Source organism: Pyrgilauda ruficollis, unplaced genomic scaffold (genome assembly GCF_017590135.1).
Source record: "Pyrgilauda ruficollis isolate IOZ18807 unplaced genomic scaffold, ASM1759013v1 scaffold14, whole genome shotgun sequence".
Taxonomy (NCBI): domain Eukaryota; kingdom Metazoa; phylum Chordata; class Aves; order Passeriformes; family Passeridae; genus Pyrgilauda; species Pyrgilauda ruficollis.
The window spans coordinates 4,563,937-4,576,728 of record NW_024512543.1 but is presented as its reverse complement, the minus strand read 5'-3'; the positions used below and the strand labels follow the sequence as shown (position 1 = coordinate 4,576,728).

Below are 12,792 nucleotides of genomic sequence, written 5' to 3'. Positions count from 1 at the left end.
AATATTCACTAGTTAATGCATTTTTTCTCTCTTCCTGTAGCAGATAATGTAATTTCTCTCGTCACATCTTCTGGACTGTAATTCAATAGAGAGGCAATAAACCACCAAGAGTTATGGCCAGATGAAGTTCACCAGCAGACAAAAAATGAAGACCCCAGACACAGTGAAAATAAACAGTGCACAGACAGCATCCCTACAACAACTCTTTCTGAGCTGTAGAACATCTGTCAGGCTACACTCTAACGACTCTGCAGCTGCTTGGAGTAGCTCAGTCTCTCAGAGGGTTTGGCAACAATGCCCAGACAGTGCTGTGACAGGTTTCTTGGTAGTGGAGTGGAAGCTTCCTGGGCAAATTTGAGATCCATTTACTGTACGGTTCAACCTCTTTACAATGAGTAAAAGTTTCTCATACAAAGGAAATGGAAGATTTGAAGAAATCATGCTAAAAATAGCAAAACCGCTGCCCCCCAGAGAGAGACACACTTGGGAACTCTCCCAACTGTGTATGCAAGCTCCTTGAGAACGCCTACATAACATGCCTGGGAACTAGTGGGAAAAACAGCATGGAGGGAAGTTATTTGATGTTGATAAATGAACATCCAGAGTGTAAAAGACAGTTCCAGAGAAAAAACAGGAATCCATTTACTAAATCAATCAGTTACTGCTCTGTAACTGATTTCTTTTTCATACCAATATAGAAAATTTCACAGAACAGCACATGCATTTAATCAGGAACAATAAATATTACATGGAAACAATGTAATACTTAGCAAGCTCTCAGCAATCTGAGAGCTCCAAACCCAAATCTGAGCACTTGGGCCAAGTTTGCTCGGAACACATGGGGTCTTGAACGTGTACCATCTAGGAAGCCTAACAGACCAGCAGCAGGTATTACAAAGTGATTCTGATACTAAAGACAGAACTCCTTAACCCAGACCTTTCCTGGGTTTGTTCATTTGTTTCCCCATCTCCTCCATATGATTGGGGAAAATTATATTTGAAGATTTTAGGGGAAGGAAATAAGACAAAACCCACTGTCTTAGTAGTAAAGTAACAGGCACTGCAGAACCATGTTCAGCAGGGAGCAGGGAGCTACCAGGACAAACAGCAGCATAAAAACGCCACAGCCCCTTCTCTCAAACTTTTGGTAATTTTCTGTTCTTCCAATCTCCTCCAGCCCCATACAATTTGCTCAGCACACAGGAATTTCTTACCATATAGATCCACAGACACCGTCAGAACTTTCTTCCTCTTGCCAATTATAGTCAAAGACTCTCTGAAGACTTTTGTGCTCAATTACACAGCACTCATATCATGCTAGACAGCCTGCAGCACAATCCTTTATTCTGCCCCTTGTCCTACCCTGTCTTTTCTGTTAGCTTCTTAGAAAAGGCTACTTTAGCTACACTTAGTATTGAGGATGCTACTCACAAAAACAGCTACATTCTGGCAGCTGACATGGAGAGCAGATGACAATGCTCTTACGAGACAGCCTCTGTTGAAAGTAGCTCAAGTTTGGGAAAGAGGGGAGAAGTATTAAAAGTACCTACCTCCCAAATGGACTTCCTCATAAATAATCTGTATCTTTCATCAGTATTTCATTAATGAAATACTTAATAGTCCTATTTAAACTCAAGAATTCTTGTGTTCTCCCAAATCACTACTTACTGACTGGAATACTCAACTGGAGTTTGACAACACATCCTCCAGCTAATAACACTTTCTTCTGTGCATGCACATAAGAGCCTTCTAAAATCTCACAAGGGATTTATTAGTACCAGTGTAGGAAAAGCCCTTCTCCAAAACCTCTGGATAACATAGATCTTTTTACCCAGGATCCAGGCATTTCCAAATCACTGTTTCTAAAGTACATGTTCAAGAATTAGCACTGTCAAGACATATATTTTCATCCTCTCACAGTCACCCAGCAACAAACCTCAAAATAAATTCTCAGTTCTTAACCTAATGCTGCAATTGTGTAAAGGCTATTTTGTGGCTAAACACCATTATACTGTGTGAACTCCCACCAGAAGTCAAAATTATTTCCCAAGAAACAGAGTATTTAATGTCTGGAAAACTAGAGTGTTCCTCAAAAGACTGAGTTCTCTTCTTGATGCCTTTTTTTTTGGTATTTTGCCTGAGGACAAAGAAAGCAGAAGTCTCCCAGATACTGAGAGAAGTCCTGGATTATGACACTGGACCTTTTTCTCTCCCATTTTTCCTCCCAGTCTATATGGCTTTATCAGAAAGTAGGGTAGAGGTGTCTGCTTATATCAAATGCCATGTTCTACTTTCACAGCCCTGCCCCCACAAGCATCCAAACTTTAAACACAAATCACAGCAACCTAGTTATTGCACATCAAAGCTGTCACTGTCACTCATTCTCAGGGGAGAAGAGACAACCAGACAGTTGACATTCACTCTTTAGCTCACAGCGTAAACAGAAACCAAATCACAATATCTCTTCTGCTGCTCTGGTAAGGCACTGATCCCACACTACCAGGCCTAGACTCCAACGACACCTGTTTTCCTCTTAATAAGCTGTGCTTTTTGAAGTTCTCTTACTGGTGTTTTTAAACTCCTCATCACAATGAAAGTCATCGCAGTGTGTAGAACACACTCCAACAAGAGAATTTCTCTGTTACAGAGGCAGTTTGTGACCACACACCTTCTTATTCAAGGGCACGTACCTCTGCCAAGTACAGAAATTGTTTGCACTGAACAGCAAAGAAACATTCAAAGCTTTATTTTAACACAATCAGAACAGTCTGAAACTAAGAAGCTGTCATCATTTGGCAGGCAAAACTACATGGGCTAATGTTATGTGTTCCAAAGACCACTGCTTGGAAACTTCTAATCCCAGTCTAGCACACATACTGGCAACAGATTTCCAGTCCAGGCTCTGCAAAAAGCTCCCAGAAAAGTATGTTTTTTTTCCATAACAGTCCATTCTGACAGGAGGTCATGTGGCTGCAGGCAGAAAATTTGGATATAACAAGGGACTTGCTCTCCTCAGTAAAAATGGTCAAAAGCAAGGTTCATGGGAATGGGAACATAACATGGCAGCCCCTTGAGCAACAAGACCATAGTGAGTTTCTGCCTAGACGTGCAAAATGCCTGCAACAGGCAGGGCCATACTGCAGTAAAGGAGATCTCCAGGGCTGCAGTGGCTGAGAGGAACAGCAAGGATGGATTTGCAATAGGTGCAGATGGTATTGTCTGGGGATACATAGACACCAAGAGGAAAAAGCATACAGTACGACACTGCCTTCCTGAAACAACTCAGAACAGACTGCCATCACTGCAAATTGTTTAAGGAAATGGAGTTAGGCCTTCTTTCAAACGATTCCTCAGCCTGCTTATGGTCAAGCAACCTTTGGAGAAAGCCAGCTTCAGTGTCTGTTCATGGATTTCCAAATGTTACTTACTTCCAAATGTTACTTGCTCTGTTAGAGTAATCTCATGTTAGTCAGTTGTCATGCTCAGTTTGCAGCTCTCCTTCAGTAATATATTGCCTACAATCTTAAGCAGCAGAATACTAAATCACTCTTGCAGATTGTTAAACACGCTGAGCAAAATTTTCAGCAGCGTTTGCATGATTTGAGACATCCTCTCCCAACTGATTACCAGTGGGACACAAACACTTTAGAAAATTTCATTTTATGGTAATGTACCTGACATCAGAGCCATACCACCAGGTATCTTCCTAATTTAAAGAAGATGCACTACTGTTTTTCTTTTCTATTTACTTGCTTAGCTGCTATATCACTTCATAAAGACCTGTTCAAGCTGACAAAGAACAAACAATTTAGTAGAATCTAAACTATACCATCAAGAAGTGAGAAATTTATGACACATGGTTTGTTTATTACTAAGACCCCTTCCTGGCAATCAGCCCCATCTCCTTTCTCCCACCTCATGCACTCTTGCTGCTTGTTACACAGAATCCCATTACTTCGTATAGCCATTTCCTTTCCATATTTGTCTCTATTTTTTTGCTGACAGGAACAAAAGAAAGAACAACTTTATTATTATAAGGATCTATTTAAAAATCAGTATCTCACTTGCTTCCCTGCATTTAGAATTGCATCGTATATTGCCCTGGTTTCTCCCTCTCAATATATCAGAGGCAAATTAATTCAGTTCTCAACATTTGACACAAAGCACTTGCAATGAGGGATATAGTGGTTAAGGTCTCATGTCTTCAATTATTTTTACTGAAGTGCCTCTTCTATTAAAATTTGCAGTCTTGTAAGAAGTACATTTGAAAAAAGCCACAAGTTTGCTACTAGCTATTTCCAAGTAATTAAATTCATTAATCCAAACAGGGAACAAGGGAAATAAAACTACTTTCTCCTTCATGCTTTTTCCCCTCCTCTTACTCCATAATAATTATAAATACTCTTAACTTGCAAAATATTATGACCAGTGCTTATTCATTCGGGTTTCTGCTGTCCTTATCTTTCTTTTGCAAGCCTTAAAACAGTAATTGCCCTGAAATTGAAAAGAATAAGAGGGTTTTCCCCACAGTAAACCTCAAACTTCATCAGCCTCTCAAAAACAAGGCTGTTTTGTTGCTTCTTGCAGTCTTCAGTTCTTCAGTTTTTAGTTCACAGTATTCAGATTAACAGTCTTCCTTTTGCTGCAGCCTGCTTCCACCATGATACAGAATATTTCATTTCTGTCATCACTACCAGAAAAGGAGTTTTGAAAAGAGGATGCAGAAGCTCACACATCCAAGACCAGACACACGAAGGTGCACAGGAGCTAAGCTGAACCGTAAATTCAAAAGCCTGTACAACTAGAGCTGGTAGCACAGCAACTCAGTGACCAACTTTCCAAGGAGATAGCTGGTCACTTTGCATAGCTGTGTGTGCTCCTGCATCTACAGAAACAAGAAAAAGGACAGGACAAGACAGAACAATCACAGCTTTCTGTCCAGCACAGGACACCCAGAAGCTCCACCTTTCCTCTGTGCAGGTTCAATTGAACACCTAATGTCTAAAAAAGTCCATCCTTGTTGAAGTTTATAGACAGAAGTGCCCTCCACGGAAATACGCAGATTAGAACATGCCTGCAGATGGGCAGAGCTCAAAATACACTGAGTAAGCACACACACATTGTCAGCAGCCACCATGCTACTGGAAGGCCTTCCACAGTTCCTGTTTTCACACAGGTAAGTTAAATGCCTCCTTTTCTCAGCACACCAAATACCCTGTACTGTGTTTACAGAGGAAACTACTCCAGCTCCTCCCTGGTTCCCAGAAGGACAGCTTATCTCTGGCTCAGGCCTGCCATCTCCCTCAGGAAGAGCCACAGCTGTGCAGGAGCCATGAGTCATCGGAGAAGGCCCCGCTCCCAGTGGCACCCAGAGCAAGGGACCCAGACACCTCAGCACTGCTTTGCAGAGCCACTTGCTGAACTACATCCTATGTGAATATGCAAGAAAAGTCCTTTTGGGCACACACAAAGATGAAGGCCTGTGAACACTTCAGCCTACATATATAATAATGTCTCTTCCATACACACCTCTCCCTGACTATTCAACAGTACAATACACACAGCGCTGGCAGTACTGCTCCAGACAAAGCTCCAGGCAACCACCAGCATTTCCTGCTGCACGCCCTCCAAGCGTGCTCAGTCAAAGTTAGGGGTTTCTGTTTTGGACACTGTGGGCCAGCTAATAGTTTTAGGGCCCACACATTTGGAGAGGTTGTACAAAGCAGTCCTGCCTCACTCCGGCAGGCAAAGATGGCAATTCCCTTTGCTCTGTTCCCCAGGGACCATCAACCAATCTGTCTGTCCCGACCTGTCATTTCTATAGCTAACAGAACTGGAATGGAAGTAGCAACCACATGGATTTTCCACCAGTGTCCAGCATTTTTAGAGCCTTAATGCAAGTTTTCAGCACAACCAACATCACAAAGGGTAAGTGAACTTAGTGAAAAACAATCAACTGAATATTGATCAGAGGTGAGGGTAATGCAACAGAATTGCAAGAGTCAGGAGTTAAGTTTCACAAAACAATTTTTGTTGCTAAACAGGACCTTATAAAAATACAATCAGTTCCCAAGGAACCACCCTGAAATCCTGTGCCTGAGCACAGAAGGATTTTTTAATGACACAAGATGAGTGGAAGGCAGACAATGAATAGGATTCATGAGCTGCCCATTTCCTTTGGTTGAAATACACAAGACAAACTAGTATAACGTAACTTCTTCCTGTAAGCATGACTACAGGATAGTTCTCTAGCACACAGCTATGATCACAACACAGATCCTTTAACTTTTCCATCAGGAAATCAGGCAGTCACACCAAATCAGTAAGAAGAATGCTATCAGAAACAACCTTTTATCTGCCAGCCCACATTTAGGCCAATAAACAACCAGCTTCCTTGCAGCAAAAACAACCCACTTTTACCATGGCACATATACCTTCATAAACCCTTCAGGATCTATGGGGGAGGGAGGGGGGAAAATTGAGTGAGGTAACCAGAAAGCAGCTTTTCAAATAACAGCCAAAATACCCTCCCCTCAGAATCCGAGGGTTGTGGTAATCCCCTTTTTGAAATGCTAATGTCATTACAACCATAGCACCAGAAAACAAGCATGGGGCCTGAGTGACAGAGCTTCTGCTGCGCCCTTACACAGATGATTTAAACTCAGTCTTTTGTAACTCTCCAGCCCGAAGCTCCCTGCCCGGCATCATGCTTGACAGGAGCTGCAGCTGCCATCCGACCCTCCCGAGGAGCAGGGGTGCAAAGATCAAGCTGATGAATTGATGCGCGCGGGCCGGGGCGCAGCAGCCGTGTGCTGCAGCCTTAGCTCTGATGCCAGGACAAAGAGGGGATCGGGGAAGACTTGAAACAAGACAAAGCAAAAGGTCCCCGACTGCTCTCTTGCTACTGCTGAACAACTGCACAACAGTAAAAATCATTACAGCTGGTCATTAAACTGGGCACAGCACATATCAGTGTAGGAGAGCACCGCTCAAAGAAACTAATCAGCATAAATACATCTATCCTTCCACCCGGGGAACCAGCTCAGCCTTGGGACGAAATCCCTTCCCATGGAGAAAGTTACTCCAAAGGCACAGGGAACAGTCAACCTGCCTGGCAAAAGCAACTGGAACTACTTGCTGTGATGAGATTGGAGACCACACCAGGCACCACAAGTTTCATCTTGCCATCACATATTTAACAACTGACAGATGGTTACCAGAGGGCTTTCTAGTTTTGTTTTCAATTCAGTTTTCATTACCTCTGATACCAGTCACTGAAAACCAACTTCAAGTGATGATTCTGTTGTAAATACTACAGGATTTACTGCAAAAGTGTTTCCTGTAACTTACCATTTCCTACCATCTCCCACTGTATGAAAAAACAGAACACCACCACAATGCCTGAGAAGTAAATCAAGATAAGTTTCACACCAAGTGAAATACAGGTTAACTGGAAAAGCAAAGTGCAGACTGAAACATTTGCCATTCACAAACACTGCTGCATTTACAGCAATTCCCACTTCACCATGACAGTAGGTCAAGCTACCCTAAACCCACAGACAAAGCAGGAGATTGTCCTGCTCTGCATTGCTGTGGCCTCACTTCCAGTCCTGTGTGCAGTTTTGGCACCACAATATAAAAAAGGTATTAAGCAATTACAGTGTCCAAAGAAGGGCCATGAGGATGGTGAAGGGTTTGGAGGAGAAGCCACACGAGGAGTGGCTGAGGTCACTCTGTCTGTTCAGCCTGGAGGAGACTGAGAGGAGACCTCATTGTGGTCTCCAGCATCCTCACAAGGGGAAATGCAGCTGCAGGCACCAATCTCTTCACTCTCATGACCAGTGACAGGACTTGAGAAAATGACATGAAGTTGTGTCAAGGGAGATTTAGGTTGGATATCAGGAAAAAGTATTTCAAGAGGGCATTTGGGCACTGGAACAGGTTCCTCAGTGAAGTAGTCACAGTACTAAGCTTGAAAGAGTTCAAGAAACATTTGGACAATTCTCTCATGCACATGGTGTGACTCTTGGGATGTTCTGCACAAGGCCAGGAGTTGGACTTAATGTTCCTGATGAATCTCCTCCAACTCAGCATATCCTATGAGTCTATGAAATAATATGTAAGAGCCCCTCATCCCACTCCTGTTTAGGTGTTTTAACTCTTACCTATAGAGAAGTATCTGCATTTAATGAGGAGGCCAGCCTCTAATGCCACAGAAAGAAGAAAGGGTTGGATTTCATTTGTGCACAGTGAATGCTGGCAAGCAGGTTTGAAACTCTGGGTTCAGTGGCAGCTTTTAGAAATAAAACCACAAAAGCTCAGATTCTGAAGGCATCCTCCCTTGGTGCTCCTAACAAAAGTCAGGAGAAAAATTTCCTCCGTCTGAAGCAGCTAATTAAGTCAAGAGTTGAGCGGATGGAAACAGACTTAATGATAAGATGCTTTCCTGCTGTCAGAGGATGTAGAACAGACATTAATTTTCATCCTCTCAAATCCCTCTATGGCAGCCAATGCAGCCAAGCATGAAATACTCCTGACCTGCCTCAGACAACTGGCCAGAGGTATGCAGTAAAATAGCTATGAATTCACTCACCCTGACTGTAGTCAGAGAATTAATCTCTTTATAACACCCCTAGTTAGCAGCTTATATCAATCCCTCTTAGTTTTACTAACAGCAAGAATCAAGGATGCTGAAAGCAGCCCTACTTGTGTCCCAGATGACAGGCTGCAATGTTCCTTGTCCCACATGCAGTCATACCACTGCCTGCCCAAGGACTCAACTCATACATGGGATCAGCTCATGACTGGAAAGACCTGGTTAAAGTGGGACCAGACATGACCAATGCAATACTGACAGGAAAAATATACAACAACAAAAAACTAACCAACCAAACCCCAAAAAACCAACAAAACAAACAAACAAAAAAATCCAGTTTTCTGAAAAGGTGCTCTAGCCCTGAGGAGCTTCCACAGCTGCAGGCACATGCCAAGAGGCAGTCAGTTCTCCAGGGTGCTAAGAGGAGGCAGGGACATAGAACTTCCCACAGGAGCTAACCTCTTCCAGCACAGCCCCCACACAGCACTTTCAGTGTGTTTGCACAGCAGAGGCATGGCCTGGTGACAGCAGACAGCAATCAGGCCACCACTGCCACACCTCCTCTCCCACACAGCACAAGGGCACTAACAGGGCCTGCCCTGCCAGTCTTGTCATCTGCCTCTATGTGTTTCACTACTGCCCCAGTGACAAAAATTTATGAAGGTCATGTACCAACAGCGAGCTCAGCTCTCCCAGCACTGTACATCTCCCCCCAACTGTTCCAAAAGTGGAGTCCAGCTAACTGAGTGCCATGGAGGAAACAGTCACAATCAAAGCACGAACTGTCAACTCGAAGATAACATTTAAATATTTGAGAAGTTAACGCAAATAATGAGATTCAAAGTGAGAAGGCTCAAAGGTCAACCCTGCTTTGTGCTAATGGCATTAACATTTGCAGCAAGACTAGTTTGCTGGGAAAAGCAAAGAACTGGAGGATTAAAACAATAAAATGTAAAAAAAACAAACTTGCCACACTAAGACTTCCTCTTAAAGGCATACTTATTGCAGCTTGTGATGATATTCAAATTTCTCAGCTTACACATGAAAAATTAGTAATTTCCTCATTTGAGAGAAGGCTGAACCCAAACAGGCAAATGATAAACCTTTTACCTTTTCTTAGTATCTTATAACCCAAGTCATTTACACCAAAATGTTTACAAGGTTGTCCTCCAGGCACATTCAACTGTTACTTTTGCTCAGGAAAGCAAAACCAGGGACAGAAGGGAAGTACTAGCTTCAGGATAACACAGAGCATTATAGACACTTTACACACTTTGTGTGTGCAAAATAGAAGATGTGCTGCAGCACAAAGCATGGCTCAGCACAACTTGTACAGCATGGCTCCTTTTCAAAAAGCACACCAGCAGGCCCAAAACTTGAACTACTGGAGACTGGTTACACAGCAGGGGCATCCCCAGGGCTCTGAGTTTCCAAGATAGCTGCTCTGAAGTTACAAGAGGAATGGGCACATGGAAACTGTTAGAAAGCCACATTTCTCTCCTCCCATGACAGAGATACATCAACAGCTGTGAGTTTTGTATGACACACCAGAAGCACATTCCTAAAGGCCTCTGCAGCATCAGCTAAGTCTCCTGGAGGTGAAATCTCCAGCATACTGGTGGTCCAGAATAAAGGCAGCACTAGAAGTCGCACTCTAACATAATTTCATTGCACACTTGCAGTGACATACGGACACCACCTGGAAGGGATCATCATCAGCAAGAAGAGTTGACAAGGATCTGGAGTTAGCCAGCTTTAATAGTTTATCTTCTTTACAAAAAGGGTTCTTCTACAGGGGTGAAGCAGCCAAACAAATGCAGGATAGGGGAAAGAGCAAAGTAGCTTTTAACTATTAAAGTGAACACAAACTAAGAAAAGCAGAACTTTGAGAAAGTCAGATACTACTCTAAACATGGTAGCAGCTTCCACTTGAAATTCCTCCCTACATCATCTTTCACAGAAAACTGCTATACAGTCTTTGACAATTTCTCACCCCCCAGATCACCATCCATGATGTTAGAGCACTTATATACAGGCACAGCCAGTGCTCCAGTAACTGGCGTCTTCACCTTGATCTGCTTCTGCCTCAGATTTCTGCACTTCAGTCCCTGGGGCGCACACCCACTTCATAAACTTTGAATTCTTAAACTCTCTGTTAGCGTCTCACAAGTCTTGCTGCCTACAGAAAAGCTTCAAAACCCCAATGCTGTAGAGGCATCCTCCTGCATTAAGACACTCTTACCTAACCCTTAAAAACTAAACACACATATATTTTTCTACTAGAGTTCTCTCTCCCAAGGCCATACTATTCTCAACTCTTCTAATCTACTTGCATAAATAAAACACTACCTTCTTTTAGGATTTGCACTATTTAACCACCAAGCCACTAATTGCTTTATAAACCACTAGGATATTTGTCACAACTCCACTTCTGGAAACAGTCACTCTCCTGTTTTGCTGCACTCCCGTCCCCCTCCTCTCCTTCCTAGAATTTTATTCTCTACTGAGCCTCATTCACGTTCAATCTCTTCTACCACCTTCCTACAAATCCCCATTTGCCTTACAACATTGGTACGAGCACAAAAAAAGCTTTATTCTCTTTCTGGACAGTTTTATCAGTGTCTAAGGACATGTCTGACACAAAATTCTTTGTATACCACGTTGGTCTTTTTCTCAGGACATAGAAAATTGTCTTTCTAGCCAGAAATGCAGCAGCAGCATTCGACTTTCTAATTATGACTCTGCATGTGTCAAAGCTTACCATGTTTTGTCCTTGTCTGTGGGCTGGAAACTCAAGACAACCTCCACTAGAGATGCTCATCTCACTCTACAGCAAGGCGATATTTTTCAAGTAAGACATCTTTTTCCCTCTACTGATGAAGTAAAAGATGTATCTCAAAAGCAGCAGCAATGGTATTTTTTTGCTTTTGAACAAGAAATATTTTCCCAGTGGAATTAAGATGACTGGCTAGACCTAAAATGCTGAGCCCACACGATTTCAAGATGCTCTTTTGTTACCCTATTGTTAAATTCTTTGGTTTGTGCTCCCACTGAAACACTTCTTACTATGCCAGGTGGATAAACACCCTTATTTTTACATTCACAGCATTGGACGTATAGAGAAGAAACACAGGAGACCTCTCCATCCAGCACCAGCCATGCCAAAGCACACAAGCAATCAGGGAGCATCCCAACAACCTCTTGAGATTAGGCACTCTTCTCAGTACAAGAAATCCAGAAGTTCCCCTCCCCATTCCATAACAGAAGGATGGTACTAGGCAAGGAAAAGAAACAAAAGGAGTAAAAGGAAAGTACAGTGATACTAGGCTGGGCCAAAAGCTCATTTTATTCTTCAACAGTTTAGCAACAAGCCCGCTACAGCCCAATTCACCTAGCACATCCTGTAACTCATCCATGCAGCCCCACACCTAAGGGGTTACTTCAAATCCCTTTAGCAACATCTGGAAGCAGTCCTCCAATGCAACACTTTGCAGAAGCAGAGCCTCAGGAATTCCTGTTTGCAGGAGAAAATGAATGCTCCCCAGAGGTTTCAGTTCATTAAAAGGAAAACGTGGTTTTATATGCAGACCGGCACGCACAGATAAGCAGGAATACATCCTCTTGTGATAATGCCATAATCCTCTTCCAATTACTTTCACAAAGGTACAAACATTTTTGAGCTTGCTGTTCAAGTGCCTTTAGTACCATCTTCACTCCTGACTATCGGCAGCTCGTTACCAGCAGTGTTTCAACAGTCCTCATATAGACACAGATTCCCAGGTTTAGCAGAACCTTGACAGATTTGGCCACAAAAGCTGAAGATTCATCAATCTACAGCTTCCTACCTTGCCCTACGACTTGTTTCTTCCTTGCCACCCATGTCAGCAGGCTGAGGTCATACCCACAGCTTTACACACCACACACCAGCTATTCCAGCAGTATTTGCAGTAACAGCCCAGGCTGAAGTTTGCCACAGTTCCACAGCAAAAGTACTTCTTGCTCTGCCATCCCCACTGCAGAATCACTATCAGCTGGCAGCATGAACAGGACGTGTTAAGTACTTGTGGTACTTCAGTTAAATGTAAGGGCTGGAGAAGCAATGGCAGACATGGGTTGCACAGATGAAAACCATAGTCAAGAATAGAAAGCCCCTTAATATCATGTATATGTGATACCGCTTTTCTTGCCAGGAGTAA

At 42.9% G+C, this 12,792-nt stretch overlaps 1 protein-coding gene across 1 annotated transcript in view; it reads right to left on the bottom strand.

The window, feature by feature from the left end:
• The window catches only part of SUSD6 (sushi domain containing 6), a 78,146-nt gene that overhangs the window by 28,814 nt on the left and 36,540 nt on the right, over positions 1–12,792 (bottom strand). The window lies entirely within an intron of this gene.